The 19635-nt window shown below is 46.7% G+C and overlaps 1 protein-coding gene and 1 long non-coding RNA gene across 4 annotated transcripts in view; both read right to left on the bottom strand.

Annotated features, from left to right (window-relative positions):
* Positions 1-19635, bottom strand: part of NTF3 (neurotrophin 3) — a 64994-nt gene that overhangs the window by 38593 nt on the left and 6766 nt on the right. The gene's annotated exons all lie outside the window — the stretch shown is intronic.
* LOC116534260 lies at positions 7893-14597 on the bottom strand. Its single transcript, XR_004261650.1, has 4 exons — positions 14586-14597; positions 14240-14250; positions 13668-13670; positions 7893-8257 (listed from the first exon to the last, which is right to left on the bottom strand). It is a non-coding gene; the product is annotated as an uncharacterized LOC116534260 (long non-coding RNA).

Raw genomic sequence — 19635 nt, 5'->3', positions numbered from 1 at the left:
TGTTGAAAAACAAGGACTCAGAGGCACCGGAGAGCCATTAGAAGGTTTCGAGTAGAAAAATGACCCAATTAGCTTTCCAAAGTGTGGAGGATGGCAAGAGATGATGGTGGTTTTGATTAGTGCGATGGCAGGGTGAGGAGGAGACCTGGATAAACTCCAGAGGCATTATGGAGGTTAGAATGACGATGGCTGGGAGGCTGCCTGATCTGCAGATGACAGAGCGAGGCAAGCTCAGGTGACTTCCACGTCTCTCACTGAACCACACACTAGAGTCGCAGGTGGTTCCATTTATGAAGGTGAAAAACAACGGAGAAGAATCCCTCGAGTCGGGAAAGTCTGGGGCATAAAAGGAGCCCCTGTTCAGCCTGGCACACACTGAGTTTTAAGAGCCTATAAAGACATTTGGGGTATCTATATCCGGCTGGATATATGGGTCTGTAGCTAACACAAAGTAATTGTGTATTTGAGATATAAGAGACCTGGGATGCTTGGAATTGGCTATGGAGGGTGTATGGAGAGAGGAGAGCCCACATCAGATAAAGGAGCAAGAGTCAGCTAAGGAAAATCAGCTAAGGAAAGTGTGCAGAAACAGCCACAGAGGTAGGACAAAGACCAGTGTGCCCTGTGGCATCCTACCAAGGAAAGAGAGTTTCACGAAAGAAGACGTCATGGAAGGGCCGGGAAACACAAAGCCAGAGAAGGGTATGTGGTAAGGTGATGGTGGAAGCCAGACTGCAAGGGGGTTAAGCACTGAACAGGAAACGAGGACATGGAGCCTCCACTGAACAAGTTAGGGGTGAAGAGGAGGAGAGCGTCAAGGTAGGAGCTGGAATGGAGGAACAGAGGAGCACCAGTGGCCACCCGTCACAGAAGCCTGAAACTTCCCGGCAATGACAAGATTCGGTTAGTTTCTAACTTCTGATGCCTCAAATCCTAGTACGCTGTGACTTTATACAGTTGCTGCTCTTTCTGGAATGCAAAACGCTTCCTGTTTCCTCTTTGTTCTCATTTCATACCTGTGCAGCAGAAGGAGCGAGATGTTATGTTCCTCCTCCTGCGGGTGAGCAAACCCAGGCACAGTATGCGCCTGCTCTGTGAGCCTGTGGACCTGTGCACGGGCAGTGGAGGTGGGAGGTCACTCTGCAGGCCCCCTGCCTCCCTCAGCACCTCTCCCATACCTGCCCCTGCAGGCCACTTGGCACACTCATGGTAGCTACCCAGCAGTCATTTAGGGGCTCTGGGTCAACTTGGGCCCAAAACACTTGACCTACAGGAGCTTGCTCTGCTCCGCTGTCTGTTTCAGGAAGCCTGGTAAAAGTCTTGGCAAATACCAGAGCCCAGAAACAGAATCTGGTCCTCGTCATCCCATCTGTGCTGAGCTGTGGGAGGGAATCTTACACAAACCTCCCCTCCCAGAGCCAGACACTCAGCAGAGCTCTGACCCCTAGTGCCTGCTCCAGGGGCTGGGGGTGGGGGTGGGGGTGGAGGTGGGCCCCCAGAGCTCACAATCAGGGCTGCAAACAGAACACAGACCCTTTCTCCCCACTGCCCCAAGAGTTCTCTGAGGAGCCAGGTCCACCCTGCCTGAGGTGGTTAGGTGCCGTCGGTCCCACAAGTAGGGATGGATGAAACACTCTCGGCTGGGTTCCACCTGGGGCTGTGTGGTCCACACCTCCCAGTGTCTCACTGATTTCTGGGGTGAGTAAAGGAAGCTAAAGGCCGCTGCAAAAATCACAAAAGTGGGCTACCATCCACTCTTTTTTTCTCATATTAATCAATGTGATTCTCAAAACGGCTGTCACTGCCCTACCAAAGGGCATTTGGAAATGTGTCAAGGTGTTTCTGGTTGCCATGGTGACTGGAACGGGATGATGCCACTGGCATTTAAAGCTTGCAGTGCATCCTGTACCACTAAGAACCATCCCATCCCAAGTTTCCCTGCTAAGGAAAGCTCAATCCCAGCTGAGGACTGACAGCCCACCATTCACTGGAGGTCCTGGTGCGCCTGCAGGAAGAAGTCACAGGTAAGCAAACACTGGCCTCTCCTGCCCCAAACATGTTCTCTTTTTTCTTCAGTGTCCCGCACAGCTGTGAGGTTTATCTGGGCTGGGGTGGGCAATCAGGACCCCCAACCTGCCAGAGAATGTCCTGCTTTCTCAGACTCTGTGGGCTGAGTTTAACCACTGACCCTCACTCCTGACACTTCTCCCTGCATCTCCCTCACCATCCATGAAAGACACTTTAGCCAAAAGAAGGACAAAGCCTGCTCCTTGGAAGGCAGCATGTTGGAGTCAGCAGCGTGTTCCTGGTCAGCTGCTGTGTGCCCTGAGCAAGACATGAACGTCTCTGAGCCACACCTCCTTGTCCCTATACCCATCTAAACAGGGAATAGACACTGACCTCTCACTGCCGACAGTGCATGTGGGCTATCCTGGAGGCCATTAATAGGACTTGGGGCCCCTTCCATCACAGCGGCTGTGTGTGTGTTGGGGGGGTACTGATGCCAAATGGATGGGGGGCTGTGGGCTCTGTTAGGACAGGACTCCTGGAGTCCAAGAGGAGACCAGGCCCAGGCACTCTGCCCCCAGCCCCGACTTGCATGCATCGTCCTGCTGCCTCCTGGCCAGCTCACAGCACCTAACCCAGGCAGTCGAGGGCTGTGCTCAAGAAGCTTGGCATAAGCCTCCCAGAGCAGACAATGATCGAAGACAGATGTATGCCGTCAAAGAATACTAACGGGGATCATGAAAGGGAGTAGCACGCTTACATGTGCAGAGAGACAGGAGCTGGGAGGGAGCGGTGGAGGCTGTTTCAAGGGCGCAGGCAGGCACCAGATGCAGGCCGTGTGACGCTGCGGGCAGGGCAGCCCCACTGGAAGATGTTTCCACAGGAAGAGGGGCTGTGCTTGCTGCAGGAGGTTGGAGTCCAGTGCTCCCATTTGCTCCACACATTAGGCTCCAGCTGAGAATGCTGTTCTGTCCAGGAAGGGATCCTACAGAGCACCCATCCACTGCCCAGTCTCACCTACAGAGAAACTGAGGCTGGAGATGTGAAGTGCCTAGGCCACAGGGATGCAGCCTCACGGCAGGGCCAGGACAAGCACTCCGGGCTTCCAAGCAGCCTTCTGCTCCTCCCCACCAATGCGCCACTCTGCTCGCTGTACCTTCCGGGCCTCTCTGCCCTCCCAGGCCCTCTCCTTTCCAATACCCTCCGTCTACTCCCCCTTTTCCCTACTGGCTGTCCTCCTTGCTTTCCCTGCACTGCTCCCAGAGACTCCCAAATTGTTGGAAGAGCAAGGCAGGCATTGTGCTAAAAACATCGAAAAGCTGAAGTGAGCCAAGGAAAATGAGATGCTTTCCTCCTTGGCTATTACTGTTGCTGGCATGGACAGAGACCCCCACATTGGGGCCCTGCCCCAGGCCTCCTCAGCTCAAAGAGAACTGACTGTGTGTTAGCACACAGCTCACCCTGTACTCTGTGGGTGTGTGGAGGAGTTACAGGTCCGCAACATCTTTCCCTCCCATTATGGGTTGAATTGTGTCTACCACCAAGATATGCTGGAGTCTTAACGTGCTAGTACTTCAGAACGGGACCTTATTTGGAAATAAGGTATTTACACAGGTGATCAAGTTAAAGTGAGATCATTAGGGTGGACCTTAATGCAATAGGGCTGACGTCCTCCTAAAAAGGGACATCTGAATACAGACATGCACGGAGGGAAGACGGTGTGAGACGAAGGAGAAAGCCATATGAAGACACAGAATCTGACAGCTGCATCTGTAAGCCCGAGATTGCCAGAGGCTAGGAGAAGGCATGGGGCAGCTGCTTCCCAGGGTCTTCAGATGAAACATGGCCGTGACCACAGCCTTGACCTTGGACTTCTGGCTTCCAGAACTGTGAGACAATACATTTCTGTTGTGCTAAGTCACCCAGTTTATGGTGCTTTGGTATGGCAGCTCCAGGAGACTCATACACTTCCCAACTCTCAAGGGTAGCCTTAGGCTACCTGCCATGCCCAAGGGCCTCACTCTGTTGTCTACAAGAGGCAATGAATGGTCATGTTTTTTTTGGTTAACCTGCCACAGAGCACAAGCCAAATCATGTAGATCTTGGATCAAAAGAGCTCCTGGAATCTGTCTAAGAAACTCAAACTGTACCCTACACAGTTTCCCAACATCTTCCTCGTTCCTCCCCCTCAACAAGCTATTCAGAAAGTCTTGGTTGCTGGGCCACTCCTAGTCTTCTGGGCCGGGGAGACCTTCACGACAGATGGCCCCTGTCTGTGGTCAGCTGGGGAAAAGATCCTGAGCAAGGGGAAGTGTGAAGGGGCATGAGACTAGGCAAATGGGGGAAGAAAATCCTCTCGCTACCCAAAACATCTGTTGGGAGAGCAAATACAGGTAAACATGGATCAAAGAGATTTCTAGGCAACAGAGAGAAGAGTTTTACAATGCAGTGCACAGCTAAAGCCAACGGGAAGAGCTGACCAGGCTCCAGTTCTTCCCAACTGGAACAAATAAGCTGATAAGGAGAGAGAGTCCAAGAGGGATGGAAAAGAGAAACGTGCACATGTGGGCAGATCTGGAAACCAGAGGAAAGCCTACACTCTGTAAAACAGCGGTGTTCTTAGGGAAGGGGAGGCAGGAGGATAGGAAACACTGAAGGTGAAGAGAGAGCTGGTATTGGGGACTGGAAAAAAGTCTTTGCAGTAAGTCGCACATACACCACAGTGTCAAATATGCTTATAACAGGCTTGGGAGTCAAAACAATAGGAAAATAGGTATCAGAAATGTTCATCATTGTTATTAATTTATTCTGTTCAAGGTTAATTTAATACACCATATATTAAATACCTCATATAGGCCAGGTTTTGTTTTAAGCATTCTACATGCGTTCAGTTACACAATCCTCACACAATCCCATAAGGTAGTTACACTATTATCCGCATTTTACAGATGAGAAACTTGAGGATGACAGATATATATAGGATCTTACTTGGTCGCCTGGCCAGTGAGTGATGGAGCTGGGATTCGAAGCCAAGTCAGCCTGGCTCCTGCCCCAAGGTTCTTTTCCACTGCTCTATGTGAGATGTGCTCTTAGCTATAAGGCCGGGGTGGGGCGTGGGGAGAGAAGATAGGAGAAGACAATCTGAAAATTAGAACAAGAAAACATGGCCGGGCGCGGTGGCTCACGCCTGTAACCCAAGCACTTTGGAGGCCAACGCAGGCAGATCACCTGAGGTCGGGAGTTCAAGAAAACACATATGCTTAGAGGGTCAGCTAATGTAGGTAAGGGAGGTGACAGTCTTTCTCATAATCCTTGGTGCTCTTCCCAGGCTGCCCCAGGTGGGGGGATGTGTGGGTACATGAGGGCTGGCCAGAGTGAGCCTTTCTGCTCTCCTTTCAGCCCCGGCTCCCCACTCACAGCTGTCAGGGCTTTCAAGAACAACCACCTTTCTTTAAAATGTTATCATCTCCAAGCTTGGAAAGGTAACTTCCGGAAATCCATTCTGAGAGAATAACCAGAGAGACAGGTGTATTCAAATGTATGTAAAAGGATGGTAACTGTAGTATAAAAAGTGTGACCAAAATGAAAATGTGCCACAGAAGCAAAATGGTGAAAGAGTGTTGTACATGATGGAATATTATGCAGCGAAGAATCATCTTATGCAAGAATAATTAAAGGCATGGGGAGATACATACAATGCAATAGTGACTGGAAAATGCCAGGTAAAAAGTGTTTGTGTAGTATGATGAGCCCCTTATTTATGGAAAGGAGCTGGGCATGGCAGCTCACACCTGTAATCCCAGCAATTTGGGAGGCCGAGGTGAAAGGATCGCTTCAGGCCAGGAGTTGCAGGTTGCAGTGAGCTATGATTGCCACGCCACCAGACACAAGTTTAGAAGACAAAGTAAGACCCTGTCTCTAAAAATAAAATAAAATTTAAAAAATAAAAATAAAGGAAACACCTATATATAGACCCAGAAACAAAGACACACACACACACACACACACACACACACACACACAGAAAGGATGTCAAAGGGTATTGATGGTATTTCTGGTCATGGTTTTGCTCTTTATTCTTTTCCCATTTTCTTAACTCTCTACGTTGAACATGTGTGAGAACAGATATTTCCTTCATAATCCGGAACAACGCTGTATGTCACAATGACTTCTGGAAGGACCCCCAAAGCCCTAGCTGTTATCTTTCTACTTCCTACTGACTAGGTTCAAGAAAGAGGTAGTCCTGGCAGCCCCAGTGTTGTGGTACTTCTTTGGCTTTAAGCTTAATCCGGGGAAAGCCAAAAACCTTGAATTAAGGAAGCAAATGCTTTGCTTTTCAGATTAGGTTAAAAGAACTAAATGTATTAACCATAGCTACTGATTTAAGGACCGTGGTAAGGAGGCAGAGTAGGATGAGCCTACCCTGAAGAGGGACACAGTAGCCCACTGTGGCTGTTCTTATAATAACAGCAGGAAGGTGTAAGGCACTGGAGAGGGGCTGAAGAGAAGGAACATGGTTTAAAAATAAACAAGAAGGTGGCGTGAGATAGTGGTTAGGACTGTCTGAACTCTGGAATCAGAAAAGAGTCATCCTAAGCTTGTTGCCACCGCTTCCTAGACATTTAACCTTGGGTGAGTTACTTGGTCATCTGACAAACCTTTACTAAGTAACTGCCAGGTGCCATGTATTAGTCCAGGTGCTGGAGATATAGCACTGAAGCAAGGATCCAAAAAGCCCTGTCCTCACAGAATTTACATTATCATAGAAAGAACAGGTCATACATTAGAGAAACAAGTAAAACATAGTTCTTCCGACGGTCTTAGGTGCGATGTAAAAAATGTGTGGAGTTTTCAGTTGCTTTGTCTGCAAAAATGAGATAATAAAATTGCTATTTAATCGAGTTCTGTGAGGATTCCTGAGATCACAGACAGAGTGTTGAGCATGGTTCCCAGTTCAATAAGTATTATTCACAACCATTATTTTAAGAGGAAAATGATGAAATCGTTTCTTGTTGCCTGAGTGACAATGCAGGGAAATTTTAAGCAATGGCTGCAACCATTCCGAAGTTGCAGAGGCAATGTGATGGGGAAAAATTAAACCAATAGCACTGCAGCAGGGTCTTGAGTTTCCTAATAGCTAAAACAAAAAGCAAATCTCTCTTCACTTTGGGGTTTATCCAACCCTACAAGAAAGCAGAGAAATCCCCAATCATTTCTATCACTCAATAAAGGTAATATCTGCTCTTCTGGTATCTCCACTCCCGGATGGAATTTAACAAGGCACAAGGTCTGGGTTTCACCTGTTCCCATGCTGCTCCATCATTATTTCCTCTGTCGTGTTTCTCTAAGGGTGTCTAGACATCAAACTGTGTTCTTGGAGAGGCCCAGAGGAAGGGCTGTCTGTTGCTCCTCTAAATCCACACATTTTGGACCATCTGGGAGTCAAAAGATTAGTTACTGTACCAGAGTGGAGCCAGGCTACAGACCCGATGCAGAGTCCCACCCAGCCTTTAAGGACAAACCCCAGAATGCAAGGTATCTCTGATCCTTGCCCCAACCACTAGGCCAGGGGCCAATGATTCTCCAGGGAAAGGCAGAAAAAAAATGATACCCTGGCTGAGCAGAAGAAAAAACTTTCCAGAAGTCATGTTTTATAAGTCTTGGATTCCTGCCTCCTGGAGGAGAAGAAATCATCAGAGTCTAGGAAAGGGCACAAAGAGAGATGTGTGTATATTTGTATGTACGTGAGCCAGCAAATGCATGTGCGAGAATGTTTTAAGTGACTAAATGCAGGGTTGAAATCAGATGAATTATCCTGGGGTTTCAAAAACCAGTAGCTTACTGTTGGCGGACCTCAGAGGGGCTAAGTGATTTGTCTGCACTTGACACCGAAGAGGATGGCTTGTTAGCGCATTTCTCAGTCTCGCAAGACCAGGTTTGGCAGAGCTCTGTAAATTCAGGAGTCAGGAAGCTTAGGGTATTCTCTGAAGCCCTGTGCATACTCCAGGTAAGTCTTTTCTCTGCTGGGGCTAGGATGGCAGCAAGATAGCAAAACGCACACCAAATGCTAAATTCAGAGAAATCATTTGGGAAGGCTGGATCTCAAGCACTACAACCTGCAAAACGTAGAACGCCATGAGATGGAGCAGTGTTAAACGAAGACCAGACGAGAAGACCCCTGGGGAAGTTTCTAAAAAGTTCAAAGAACACACTGAAAGCAGAAAAAAAGAGAAGAGCCATGAGAGTGTGCCTCAATGCCCTGGGAGGGGCTGAGGGAAGCTGCCCTGAGACAGAGCTCCTTTAAATGCTCTGTGTACGCGCCCTTCCTTTCAGGGATACTGGTCAAGCCCCGGACACTCCACACGTGTTTCTACCCCTGTGCTGTCTGTGCTATCCCCATCCCTTAAAATATGCTTCACTGATCCAGGGCTTTCCTCAATCACCCATCAGAAGTCTTAGAACTCCAAGTGCCCTCTGCATGCTGCATTCCATGGTCCTAGTCATTTCCAACTTAAGTGTTATTCAGGCGGGGTTGTCTTATTTCCCTACATGTACTATAAGTTCTTGGAGGTGAGGAACCATGCATTTTTGTATTTCTCTCCAGCACAGAACACAATACCTTACCATATCAAGAACTCAGAAGTGGCTTTTTTAGAAACAGAGTTTATGCCTGTTAAGTCACTGGGCAGAGTTCGTTTTTCACATTAGATAAATGAAGCATACTGAACATTCTGACTATTTTTCTTTCTCTTGTGCTCCTAGTAACAGCACACACAGTTCTCTCAGAAACTGTAAAGTAAGTCAGCTCTTTTTGGTAGGCCTTAGGAATCCAAGAACAATGGGGACAGCTTCCTTCTGGGGAGGGAAGCTCCTTTTTCCATTATATCCTTCTTGCCCTTGCTCTCCACCACTCATCCATCAGCAAGTCCTTCCAGCACTACTCCCAAAACAGTGCAATACAATAATTACTGTCGAGGCTTGACAATAAGAAGGGGGACTTTCATTGGCTAGGAGCTAAAAGAAATCCTTCAAAGAAGGTAAACATTCAGGACACGAGAGTCCATATAAAAAGCTAAAGCCAAGCATGGAAACCACATCCAAGGCATGTCAGAGACTCTGCCACAGAAGATAAACTGGCAAGAAGAATTAGCAACCATCCAACTCAGGAGAGCCTGCAGCATGAAAAGAAACAGCAAACTCCACCAACAGAAAAGCCAAAACCCAAAGAACAGGTGAAAAGAGCAATCAGAAAGGAGCGTGAGGATTTGACAACCTCAAAGACATGAAGCACCATATCTACAAAAGGGGACAATGGACGTTTCAAGGGTATTTTCATAAATGAAGTAAACAAAAAAGGCAGGAGTCATCTTGGTAGGGGAATCTATTAGATTTGCAACCAGATCTATTCTCATATAAGAGGAGAAGCTCTGTTTCACACACAGTTGCAAGTGTGTGCACAGACCTCATCAAGAGCAGCTGTGGGCGAAGTAGGTGACTGGGTTGGCAGAAGGGGTAGGCAACTCATACTGAAATAAACCCAGGATTCCTGGACACCATTTTTACAGTGCAGTGCATGCCCATGACCCTCACAAAGCTACCCTGAGTCTCTTACCGCAATATGACATTATCAGAAATAGGTAGACTGATACATTGTTATTCTTTTAAGCCAGGCTGTAACATTTCTTCCCATTCCTTATAGTGCTTCCTCAAGCTTCCTAGAAACAATCAATGTTTTGGCAATAACTAGGTACCTGCAGTGTCTCTCCTCAGGGAACTTTATCCCAGCCTGACTTAGAGAAGAGCCATCTTCCAAATAGAGCAATGTGCTATTCACATAGGAATGTATCAGTTGAAACTATAACATATATTTGTAATTTACAGCTTGCCAAGCGACCCTACGCATCATCTCATCTGAAACCCCACATTAATTGTGTTAAATAGGTAGGCATTATTATGCCACTTTACAAAAGAAGAAACCAAAGCTTTGAGAGGTTATGCCTACGGTAATTGACAGAAACAGAATGAGAACTTGGGTCCTCCTGCTTAAGGGTTAGTTCTCTCTCTGTTTCGCTCTAATGATGCTTAGCTCTAAGGCAGAAATAACCTGAATAACATTTTTTCTTAAATGTGTGTAATCCCATAGGGGAATTATTGAAGGATCACTCTTAACTCCTCTTTCAGTCATTGTGCCTAGTAGTCCTTAATATTATAGTCAACTTTTTACTCAATTCACGGTCTCTTATGAGCATGTTCTAGATTAGACTTTGAAAAATAAATTGCCCAGCATCCATACATAAATCCTTCTGTTCATTGTTCTTCTCCCTTCTAGAAACATTACAGTCCCCTGATCAAAAAACAAAAGCCACAGCTGAAGGTGACGCTGTATATTTGGGGTGGGAGGGGGCAATGGTGGCAGGTAGACATAGCCAAGAGAGACTTACTTACATGGTAGACACAGAGATAGGCCTGTGTTTTTCTGCTTCCACTGCTCTCAGCAGGGCTTGTCTCTGCGATGTACAGTTCACTTAGTAGTGCCTGGTGCAGAAGAAGCCTGTCCCCACCCCCTGCCCACCACTGCAGATTATGGTTGCACCACTACCCAGCCTGCTCTCCCGGGCTACCATCCGGTCTTCACATCAGGCCGGTGTGGCTCACTCCAAGCATTATGTTCCTAAACTACCCACAGGTCACTTGGCAGTCTGGAGAATCCCAAGTCCAAAGCTCTGACTGAAGCACGCACTCAGCAATGGGTACTAGACATCCGGCTCCAGCATGCCTGACAGAATACACGGTAATATCTTTTGCAAAAGTTGTAAATGAGAAACACAGGGATTACAATGATTCCATATGGTCCACTTTACAATTTGGGAATATATGGTTGGAAACTTAACTTTTTTGGGTCTTGTTTTTTTAGCCTCTTTCTCTGAACCTCTACTCCCCGTCTGTCCTGGAAGCCATGGCTTTCTAACAGGGAAATGGCAAGGAAGGGAACTACTATTTTCTCAATATAAAGGCCTGTTGGTTAAAACATGTCCTCAGGTTGGGCATCCTGGAAGGACCAGCCCAAGATTTCTGAATCCCACCGAGCAGAGAGAGGAGATAGGTGTTTTCCTTCCCATTGAGCCACCAGTGCCAGAAATCAGCAGCCCTGAGTTAACCGTAGAGGAAGGTATCTGGCTGATAGGCAAATTATTGGGGGGAACCAGTGTAGGAAATCTGATCATTCAGGGATTACAAACCACTTTGCATTATGAATGCATTATGTAAACTGTGTACTCAAGCCTGGTATAACGTCTGCCTCTGTGACTTGTTGGGGGAACTAAGGAGATGACACATGCAAGCCTGGTATAATATCTGCTTCTGAGAGTTGTCAGGGGAACTAGAATGACATGTATAAAGAGGTGACTACACATTGTTACTGCCCTATGGATGCTGATCTTTCTCCCCAATGTTCCCTGCCATTCATCCATAATGCCGCCTTCAGCAGACGAGAGATGGTGAGCATTTCAGAATCTGCTAAGAACGTGTCCTGTCCTCCTAGCCTCCAACTTCTGAGGCAAATGCTGGATTTGCAGGGAATAGGAGGGCTCAGCCCAATTAGTTGAACATTCTTTGTAGAACTTCCTTAACTGAGTGAGTTCTCATCAGCACACTGAGGTGGTGATGGGACAGATATCACGGCAAAGCTGCCTAAAGGCAGGGAGGAGGGCAGAGTAGGTTAGTAGTGTCAGCTAGTGCTTTTCAACATGGCTGTACACTGCAATCACCTCGTGAGCTTCTGTCTCAACTCTAGACATTCAAATTTAATTGGCCTGAATGACGTTCTGAGCAACTACCACTGTTAGCCAAAGTTAAAGGGCCTCAAAATGCAAGGTGAGATTGGAATAGTCAGGATATGGGAGAGCAAAGACACTAGAGGTCCCCTTTGGCTCCCTTTGGCTTTACCAAGGAGCATTCCCACCTCCCAAGCAACTGGATGGCACACCGGGTGTCAGTCCGAGTCTCTGTCACACACATGTTCCTTATACATGCTAAACAATGTGACCTCGCAAGAAATTCTCTAGGTATCTACTACTGACCAAAAAAAAAAAAAAGTTTGATAGCACTTGGTAATTTTCAGGAGACTTTGAAACTTTAAACACACCACACACACACACACACACACACACACACACACACACACACACTCTTTAATCCACAGCAATCATCTATGGGTGGATCAGATGTTTAGAAATCTGGGACCGCTTCATAGGCTCAAGAAATTTTACCATCTGTCCTGCTCCATGATAAGCCTATGAAAAGGTCTTCCACGCAAGCAGCCCTCTCTGGCGGAAGTCATTGCCATAGTTTCAAATGTTCTGGGATGTGATTTCAAAAGCCATCTTTTTTTTTGATCCTGAATGAAATCAAATTAGGATGGAAATGCACAGAAGAAGGAAAAAGTTTCAGAGGTCCTCCCCACTGCCAACTACCCTAAAGTTCAGATACTGTAATCCATGTGTCCTCACCCAGAGCCACTCTAATGAATGCATTGCTCCCTGGCCTGCCAGGCTGAGATAATCACCCCTGGAGCTAGTACTGGTCAAAGTAACCAGAGATCAAATCAGGCTTGCTGGGTTCCCTTTGCATCTCAACCACTTGTTTGCTCATTCATTAATTCTTTCATCAACCCAACCATCAACCATTTCTTTCTTCACTGAACAACTCTTTATTAAGAGTCACATTGCAGCCAGAGGGATCTTTTTAAAACAAAAGCTCCTCAATGTTTTTTTTATTGTAAATCTGTAATTAAAAAAAAAATAAAAAGAACACTAAAGATATGGGAAAAAAACAAAAAGAAAACAAACAAACAAAAAAAAAACAAAACAAAAGCTCTATTGTGCCCTCAGTGTCTTCCACAGCTCCCACGGCCCTGGGACAAAACAGCGAGCTCCCGGTTGTCTCCTGCCCACCTCTCCACCATGCAGTCCACATCAGCCTACGCTGCTCTCTGTTCATCCCCTCCCTGGCCTTCTTTCAGTGCTTGAAGCCCCTGCTTTCCCTCACCTTGTGATCTCTTCCCATGGAACGTCCTCTACCTGTACCTTTACCCCATCTCCTCCCACTTTCACCAGTGATTACAAAACACATCACAGGTCACCAGGAAGTTTCCTAGTTGCTTCCCCGGGTTGTTTGGCTCCACGTCTATTGCTGGGGAACTCCTGCTTTCTTTCCACATGGGTTGGTTTGGGGAGAATCTCCCTTTTATCTCTGTCCCAGCCCCTGCTCATGTTCTCTCTCTGTGGTTAACAGTCACAGACGTCGGCATACCACAGGAAAACACATGATCGACAATGGGCATCTTTCTCCAATTCCCCAACATATTTTTGTTCTCTTCGTCCAAAAGCTGACCTTCTCTAATGGCTCTATCCTTGACTGTGCCTCTGTCGAACAGTCCCCCAGAGAACTAAGGAGACTTGCTGTAGACAGACAGTAACTTTATACAGCTGCCGCAAAAGGAGATGTAAACACAGAACAGGGGAATGGGAAGATGTATTCTTGATTCAGACAAGAGCCAAAAAGTAAAAGGGAAATGTCAGGATTACAGTGAGGAGCTGAGGTCTCTCAACCTGTAACCCAATCCAAATTCAACTTGATTTCCTAGACTTGCTATAGACCACAGTCTAGAATATCTTTATCTCTTGTGCTCTCTCTCTCCCATCTCCCTCTTTTTTTTTCTCTCTCTCTCTCTCTGTCATGCACACACACACATCAAAAGACAAGAATATGCAATAAACTCACTGGAGATTTCCTTGGTGGTGGTTTAAATGCTAAGAAAGACAGAGAAAAAGAGACAAGAAGTGACTTAGTTACAGAAAACAATCTTTTCCCCCATTTTAATCCACAGTCATCAAAAAGTCTCAAATCTCAAAGAAAGCCTCCATAAAAACAATCACAAAATGAATTCCAGTGTGAAGGAATCCTATATTTGAGCTATGAACAATGCTGGAATACTAATGCAATTTCTTTTGGGGAAGCTATCTTGGACTCAAAGCACCATGCACATATATTTTTGGAAGGTAAGTCCGGGAAAGTTCTGGAGAGGAGCAGCATGCAGAGGCCACAGGGAACATTTCCTCACTTTGTATTTTAACAGTACCCAAAATTCCTCTGGGAAATTCTCCCTCTCCTGCTGTGTGCAGGGTCATCACGGGGTCCTGAATCCAGGTATCCTTCCCTCACAGGATCCAACTGACTCTATTGCTCTTGACAAGTGGGAAACCAGGAAACCACTTCCCACTGCATGCAAGAGTGGTACGCTCCCAGGGTCAGAGATGGTAGGGCCCTTACATGACAAGAAGACCAACAGCCTCACTTTGAGGATACAGAACCCAAGGCCCTGGGTCACAGGGCAAGACTGACAGAAGCTGGACTAGACCTCAGGCCCTCCAGGTTCCAGAGTTTCTGGTTCACAGCCTGTCTCACAGCATCGTGCAGCTCTTAAAAGTCTCTTCCCAAACACTGGGGTTGCTAAAAGGAGACCCACATTTGTCTTTCCCAAATCCCCCAGCCCACAAGGGCTCCTCCTTCCGCCGAACTCCCAAAACCTCTGTAGTGCCTACCACCCTGATGCCTCTTACCAAATAGCTACTGTCACATCCTGCAATCTGCCTCTCTGCAAATCTACCCCGTATTCCCAAGCAGACTGCAAGGCAGTTGAAGGTAAGGCTTCGCTTTGTATCTCTCGGTATTCCACACGGCGCCTAGCACGGTGGCTGGCGAGACTCAGTGGCAGCAGAGTGGCCCCTTAACGACAATACTTTGCAAACAGAGAAGAAAACCAGCTGCAAAACAATTCAATTGGCTTTTTTTTGGTCCAAAATAAAATCTCAGCTAGCTCCAAAAAAAAAAAAAAAAAAAAAAAAAAAAAAAAAGAAAACCATCTGACGGATGTGTTGTTTTTTAAAGGCTTCCTTCTAAATTCTAAAATAAATTACTAAATAGGACTCCACTTCTGTTTCTCCTGGTGTCCGGATAAGAAAAAAAATGAATGCCTCCTTGAGCAGGAGGGACTCCAAGGACAGAAGTGGACAGTAGATGGCAGTCTGTTGCTGTGTCAGAAGTGGTCACAGAGACAATACACGCTGTGTAATCAGGCAGGAGGTAGAAGCACAGCTTAGGGGACTGAGGTGGACTCACTCCCACCATGCCACAAGCAGGGATACTTCTGAGAAGTACACCCGTAAGCACGCACACCTTCACCTCCCCCAGCTCCAACACCCGTACAATATGCATGTTCCCCCGACTTTCCCCACAAGAACCAAGGGCTCACATCACAATGGTCTCTGAGCATCCATCACCTAGCCATTGGAATTCAGGGACAAGAAAACCACTGTCATGTGGAAGTGGTGACCATTCCTGGGCTCTCCAGCTTGCTCCTGAACCAACAGGAGTCTCTATCATGGCTCGTACTAAAAAACAACCCCTGAAGTGGATACCCTGCATTCCATCTTCCTTGCTTTCCTTGTTCTCCCTGGGGCACTATGACTGTACCTGTCTGTCTCCTTCATCAGTTTCCAGACCCCAAGGCCACCATCACCACATTCATCTCTGCATCTTCTCCAACATCTAGCACATGGCCATGAACAGGAAGCTTAATGGGTAATCTTTACACGTGTGTTCTGAGTTGTTTTCCAGTGTCTAAGGGGGGATTACTCTACTGCATATGGAATGACATCCAATTCCCCGTGACCAAGAGCCCCAATTTGCAGAGGAACTGTGCAGGTTAAGACATGGAGAAGAAGGGTCTCTAAGAGAGAGTAGTAACAGCCTTTTCTGGCCAGCAAGCACTGAGCATTCATGGCCTTAGCCTTGGGACAGGCCAAAAGGGAGATCAAGGTAACACAGTTTTGAAGCCCTGGCAAGGTACACTGCCTCTCTGAGACCAGTTTCTGGTACTGCCACATCGCTGCTGCACGTTCTGAGCTCACGATGACCGGTCATGCTGTGTCACAAGTGGTCACAGAGACAATTCATTCACTCAACACATTCCTGTGGCTGTCACTATTCAAGGTGTTGGGGGACACACAAATGAAAACAACAGATCCCTTTTTCGGTGAAGTTCATATTCTAGGAATGCAAGTTAAACACAGGTTGCTAAGTGGTCTAACATCGGGAGGCTGGGAAGGGAGCCCCAGACTCTCTGGGGAAATGCAGGGAGGCTTCCCAGGTTAAGCAAATACGTGAAGGATGATTTCAATATCATTGGTGATGATGGAGGGGTGAGCATTTGAAACACAACATGTACAGAATATATCCTCTGATGTTATCTCCAATTCAAAAAATAGAGGTATCACTTGCACAGAATGTTTCCCTCTATATTTAGGATTTTTGAGGTATCCCCTCCTCCATCCATGCATTTGTCCAGGTTTTTCTACTAGCCCCCAATTCCCACAATTTAATTAATGATGAGTCAAGAAAGACCTTAGAGATAATCAAAGCCGGTAGCTCTTAACAGATGAGAAAGTGAGACCTAGCGTGGTTCAGGGCCTTCCCAAAATTGTAGTCAGTCTCTGGTGGAGTTAGAGGCGGAGTCTGATCTCTCTACTCATAGTTTGGGATCTCCCTGATTCAGCTTATTGAATTCAGCTGCCCACAGACAATTTTAATCCCACATAAACCTCTCCCATACTCCCAACTTCCAATCCAAGATCCGCCATGAATCTGGCAAGCTTGCTACTTCAGTGCTTCATAAACATGCAATCCATATGTTCAATGACTTATCTGGCATCACATAACTTAATTTCCTCCTCCACCCCTCCACATCTCTCCACATAAGTCCTCCAGCCCAGCAGGGATACCTGAGAATCCCAGGCATGGGCCACAGTGTGAGGCCGAGGTAGCAGCAGAATCATGGAAGATGTGATCTATCACACTGGTCGGGTCCTTGTGATCCTCTAGTGAGTCCAACTCCTCCCTTTTCCAGGAAAAGAAAGGAGGCCCATGGAGGGAAAGTGATTTCCTTAAAGTCACACAGCTAGTCTAGGCTCTCTGCAGGGGAAATGTGGCAAGCTACTTAAGGTAGCCAGGTGAGTATTAGAAAGACTGGGCTTCTTCCCCACCACGGGACACACCTGTTGGGAAAGCAGGTGATTTCTAGAGCTGTGTCTTCCTCTTGAACCCAGTGGAAGTACCTTATAAACTATTAGGAACAGGTCCTGTAGACATGGGATGGAGCTAATCTCAGGCTGAGAACTTGAGACAAACTCCCTAAGGGCCAAAGGAGGATATATTTAAATGCTGGTGTCTTAGACCCAGAAACAGAAGGAAAGGTGAAGTAAATTGCAAGAACCTGGCTATCAGCTTTGTTTGTTTGTTTGTTTGTTTTCTGATAAGAAGTTTCACTCTTGTTGCCCAGGCTGGAGTACAATGGTGCGATCTTGGCTCACCACAACCTCCACCTCCCAGGTTCAAGTGATTCTCCTGCCTCAGCCTCCCGAGTAGCTGGGATTACAGGTATGTGCCACCACGCCCAGCTAATTTTACATTTTTAAGTAGAGAAGGGGTTTCTCCATGTTGCTCAGGCTGGTCTCGATCTCCCAACCTCAGGTGATCTGCCCGCCTCAGCTTCCCAAAGTGCTGGGATTGCGGGTGTGAGCCACCGCGCCTTGCCAGCTATGTTTTCAAAACGCTATATACTCCATGTAAAGAAAAAAGTTGTCACCCTACACATGAAAAGTAATTTCAAGTAAAGTAAACACATGATTTGTGAGTACCTATGGTCCAATAGGCATTTGGTTAGTGTTCAACATTTATTTGTACATGCGAACACTGGTAAGGAACAGAACAAAGTCACCTCTCATTAACTGTCTTGACGATGCATATGTGGTAGTGACGGTGGGGAAATTTCTCCCACCATCACTGGGAGAGGAGGAAGAAGGAATGAGCCTTCAGTCACAACCTTCAAAGAGGACAACATCCACCCCAAGAACCTGTTTGGCTTCTCCACTTCTGGTACTGCCCAGAGAGTGGCATGCAGTGGCAAATCCTTGGCTGGAGGTCTCTACAGTTGCTCTGCTCTGTATCAAACACTGCCTGGGGACCTCAGTCTTTAGCAGTGACCCTTGCCCCCGCAACTTCCCAGGATGAAGTCTGTCTTAACTTTGGCCCCAGTCTAAATGGTGTGAGTTCCCTAGCCTATCAAAGAAAACCATCTTCCAAATTCTAAAGAGACCTCATGTTCTTCATTCATATTCTTTCTCACTTTGATTCTGTGCAATTCCAGGACTCAAGAATACTGGGACCTACCACCTCTCATGGGCGTGTGGATCAAAACCAGATGTCCAGCTCCAATTTTATAGAGTTTACAAGGAGGCAACTGTGGCTTAAATCAATACCCGTGTTCTGTAAGGACAGATTCCCTTGTCAACAGAACAAGAAGTAAAGGGGGAGGGCCAATGGAAGCTGAGACAGATCTGACACATGCTTGCCAGCAGGTGGCTAAAAAACCTAAACGTTTTTCTTACACATGAAAAGGAAGCTTCCAGGGGTGGGGAGCAGGTTACCCTATGGGGTGACCAACTTTGCAGAAGGTGATGGACCCAGCTCCCGTCTGGATGACATCACAGAACATAGAAAACAGAATCTGACTGGCAGGTGATGGGCTTGGGATGCCATGGGCTTCAAGCTGGAAAGCCAAGAACATCAGCATAACCCTTAGCCTAACATAACCTCAGTACCCTCATCTATAAATGAGATTATTTTGAGTATTGAGATAATGCCATGTAATAACTGTAATAATGCCTGGCACCCAGTAAGTACTCAAATATTAACTGTCATCATCATCATCCATCATCTTAAAGATGGATGCTTCTCTTAGTCAGAGACATTGCCACTGAAACACATTCACGTGGAAGCTGAATGATTAGCACCAGGCCTATCAGAAAGCCAAACCCCACCCCTTTCAGCTCTGCACATCCTGTATAGGCTAAGCCAACATCTAGAGCATTCCTGGCCAAAGTGAAACACTCTGGCAAATTCTTTGCATGCCTTTCTGCCTTTGACTCAGCCATTCCCCGAAGATAAAAACAGGAGCTCATTAAGGGTGTGCCAGGGTGCACTACAAGTGAGGCAATTAGCACTGATTAGGTAGGAGGATTGGCTACTGTGGAATTCTACGGTGGCAGAGCTGGAATGGGACTGTGAGATCTTCTAATTCAAGCCCTTCATTTACGTCTGGCAAAATCATGTCCTAGAGAGAACATCCAGGGTCAGACAACAGCAGCTAATTAGTGACAGAGCCCAGTCACTGAACCTGGTCCCATACCTCCGAGTCAGCCACCTACCTGCTGCCTCATGCTACTGAAAGTCACCCTGGCCTGGACTCTCGAGATTATTGGCTACTGTTTTCTCCAACACCTCTGGCCTTGAATGTTACGGAAACTTAAATCTTCCGAAAATCCCTAACTGAACAAACCCACAAGAAAATAGGCTCAGCGAATGTCTTCTCTGGAGACATTACTAAAAAGTGAGCAATCACAACAGACCACACCAAATTTCATGCCGAAATCTGTTCTGCTTCAATGAAACCAGGGTCAGTCAGAGGATGCCCAGAGCCACAGGAAGCCCTTAGTTGTTCCCAATTAATCC

This window comes from Sapajus apella, unplaced genomic scaffold (genome assembly GCF_009761245.1).
Source record: "Sapajus apella isolate SASKATOON/1434 unplaced genomic scaffold, GSC_monkey_1.0 scaffold86, whole genome shotgun sequence".
NCBI lineage: Eukaryota > Metazoa > Chordata > Mammalia > Primates > Cebidae > Sapajus > Sapajus apella.
The sequence above is the reverse complement of the archived record's forward strand: the minus strand, read 5'-3'. Positions and strand labels throughout refer to the sequence as shown.